At 34.4% G+C, this 3,617-nt stretch overlaps 1 protein-coding gene across 6 annotated transcripts in view; it reads left to right on the forward strand.

The window, feature by feature from the left end:
* Positions 559-3,617, forward strand: part of LOC107605863 (ATP-dependent DNA helicase Q-like 4A) — a 7,800-nt gene continuing 4,741 nt past the window's right edge. For 2 of the 6 annotated variants that reach the window (XR_001612562.2, XR_002350419.1), the window contains exons 1-3: positions 1,119-1,258; positions 2,111-2,221; positions 2,314-2,401. The gene's annotated coding sequence lies outside the window, so the exon portion shown is untranslated. Of the gene's footprint in view, positions 1,259-2,110; positions 2,222-2,283; positions 2,402-3,011; positions 3,063-3,617 lie in introns of those variants that run through there. The other 4 variants (XR_001612563.2, XR_002350420.1, XR_002350418.1 and 1 more) reach the window with 4 other exon arrangements.

Below are 3,617 nucleotides of genomic sequence, written 5' to 3' on the forward strand. Positions count from 1 at the left end.
ATAATAGAATAAATTTAATTATATGACAAAATAGATATCGACTACTAACTATTTTTAACAAAATAATTATATCGCGAGTACTGAATATCATATTTATATACGTATCCTGGATACTCAGTACTTAATTTGTATATTTATATCATATCTTGAATGTATTTAGAATATGTAATAAATTATGTATTACACATCTAAGATAGTCAGTGCTTAAAATGTTTTTATTATCAACCCAATAAGACATGATATAACATACAAAAATAGATAATTAAGTCTTGGGTGGACTTATAACTATAAGTTATAACTACAAGGTAATAAAAAGTGAATTCGAAAAAAAAAATGTATTAGATTAATCAATACATACAAGTTGTCTACTGCTTAGGCTTCTAAGCTTTTTATTATAGTCCAGTTAAGAGTAAACTACTATTTTTATTTATAAAAATTTAGAATATTAATAAATCTACTCACAAATAAATAAAATTATCATTTTTATTCATGAAAGATAAATTTTTGTTAGCAAAACTATCCGAATCCTAAAAAATAATTTAAAATTCCTAAAATACTCTCTAATATAATCTAACTCTAACTTTTTATTTTACTCTACACTACCATTTTCATCCAAATTCTTTTTCACCACCACTTTCATCCCTCACTACCAAAAAAATAATTTAAAATGGCATTTATATTACGGCGGTTTTAAAAACCGCCATAATATCTAAACATTATGGCATTTTTTGTAGCTGCCATAATTAACTTATATTTGGTGGCGGTTCTGAAAATTCTGGCGGTTTTGAACCGCCATTATCACGTAGGTATAAAAGGCAAAAATTTGCAATCCCTAATTCCAGAACCCTTTTAACACTATGCATACGGTGGCCTCTGCCTTCTCTCCTTCGTCTATGTTGCTTCATCCACTACGCTTTCACCCTCCAGCGTCGCTGTTTCCAACGGAATCGAAGGTTCCAAGCCACACACGCGCTTTCTTTCCCATAGTCGCTTCCTCACGTCACGGAACCGCTTTTTGCCGACGTTGTTTCTCCATAGTCGCTGCCCCTGGCCTGTGCGATGACGTACGATCTTCTTTCTCTCCGACGACAATCTTCTCCAGTGATATCTCATCCAGCGACGACCTCCTTAGGCGACATCTCCTTCAGCGGTGATCTCCTTCGGTGACGTCTCCTCTAGCTTCCTCTCCTCGCCGTCCTAACTCTATGTCTTCTCCGCGAAAATCCTTAACGCCTCCCTTTCGTTCTGGATATGGCAGGTCAGCTTGCTACTTTTTACATTCTAGGGTTCAAAAGTGCAAATTATTTCTCTGCTTTTTGCTACTGTGAAATTGGATATGCTGATAAAGATTTGAAATTGGAATTAATTAATTTCTATCATAGATAAATTTGTAATCAGTTACGTCTTTGAATTCTTCTTTATCCAGTTATTTTGGAATTAAAGATATCTATGGCAGAAAATAAAGACATGTATGTAAGGATACTGAATGAACATTTTCTAAATTTAGGAGATTCAATGAAATTAAAAAGAAAGAAAGGATGAATTACAGCATGAGAGTTAGTAATGGAATGAAGAAGTTGCAGCTTCTCGTGCAGTAGTGCTAGTTCAGCATGTAGCAATTGTCTGGTTTCCATAGAGCATCTGCTGAAATTTGACACGTCTCTGTTGTTAGATTTAGTCATAGTTTGTACACATAATGGCAGTATAGAAGCAAAATAGTTTTGTTCCTCTGTGCTATCTGTTGAAATATTTTTAGTATTTAGGGAACCAGATTTTATATGCCAGATTTTGTGCTTATGTGACAGGTTTTAATTATTGGCCTAGTTTTGACTGCACAATACTTGTGATGTCTATTGCTTTATGTAACAATAAAGTTACTTTATTCTCTGAATATATAAATAATTAGAGCTGGCAGCCGCAACATCATTTAGCTCAATTAAATTTTGGAATTCTAAAGTTAGAATTTGAGTTTGACATGTTGACTTGATTTGGACAGTCGTAGCATCGTTTAGCTCAATTAGATTTTGGAATTTTAAAGTTAGAATTTGAGTTTACAATTTTAAAGTTAGAATTTGAGTTTATAATTTTAAAGTTACAATTTTAATTTCAGATTGATTATAAGGGATCCACAGAGTTGGGAAACATTGGCATTAATCCATGGGATTCCTCTATTTTGGAAGACCTGATGAAGAAGATAAATCCTACAATTAAAAAATTTTATGTGAGATATTTATATTCTTTGTTATATACATGTTTGATTTACTGCATCTGACAAGGATTCAGGTGCTTTATGCTTGTATAAATGCATTTCAGGGGTATCACTTGAGCACTAAATCTTATACAGGAAAAGTGGCCTTATCTACTTTGAAGAATGCATCAAGGAACAAAGTTATAGAGATAGGTAATATTCATATCCTTACTCTTGTCTTCATCATTGGGACGTAATTGTCTGACTGCTCCTAGCTTTATGATCAATCTGAAGAATTCATTTATATATGAATTTACTTGCTTTATCTTCTTGTATTTCTGACGGAATAGGAACAGTTGTATCATATATAAATTAATACCATAAATTTCATAGGAGATGCTAAAAAATTGTGAGTTCATGATATGTGCTAAAAATTGACCCTGCAACGAAATTTCCATTGAATCTGAGTTTATGATGTCTCCCCAGAGATGTTAGCTTGTCTTCCAAAGACAATGTTGTTGCAGATAGTTTCTACAAAATTAGGTTTATCTATTGTTAGAAATAAAGAGTGTATATCTTTTTGGTATCTCAATAAAAAATCTTAGGAGTAGTTTTGGTTCTTTCTATTATTACGTCATCGTTTCCTTATTTGTCTAGGATAAGGGTTTTTCCTATTATCAACAGCAGTTAGTGTTCATCTCTTGTAAGACACCACAACATGATCATATCAGTGTATTTTATATAGTTTCATAGTCTTTATTCTTTTCCTTTACTGGCTTCATTCATTCTCTTGATGGTTGGTGCACGAAATTGTGATCTCCAGGCTCGAACAAATCCTGGTAATGGCTCCAAAGCTTGGTGCTCTGATCTTAATTCATAATTGTCACAACTTCGATACAACTAACCAGCAAGTGCACTGGGTCGTCCAAGTAATACCTTACGTGAGTAAGGGTCGAATCCCACGGAGATTGTTGGTATGAAGCAAGCTATGGTCACCTTGTAAATCTCAGTCAGGCAGATATAAAGTGATAATGGTGTTTTCGAATATTATATAATAAAATAGGGATAGAGATACTTATGTAATTCATTGGTAGGAATTTCAGATAAGCGAATGGAGATGTTTTTCGTTCCTCTGAACCTCTGCTTTCCTGCTATCTTCATCCAATCAGTCTTACTCCTTTCCATGGCTGGCTGTATGCAAGGGCATCACCGTTGTCAGTGGCTACATCCCCTCCTCTCAGTGAATAATATGCTCACGCACCCTGTCACGGCACGACTATTCATCTGTCGATTCTCGATCATGCTGGAATAGGATTCACCCGCCTTTTGCGTCTGTCACTAACGCCCAACAATCGCGAGTTTGAAGCTCGTCACAGTCATTCAATCATAGAATCCTACTCAAAATACCACAGACAAGGTTTAGACCTTC

The sequence above is a fragment of the Arachis ipaensis genome, chromosome B07 (assembly GCF_000816755.2).
Source record: "Arachis ipaensis cultivar K30076 chromosome B07, Araip1.1, whole genome shotgun sequence".
Classification (NCBI taxonomy): domain Eukaryota; kingdom Viridiplantae; phylum Streptophyta; class Magnoliopsida; order Fabales; family Fabaceae; genus Arachis; species Arachis ipaensis.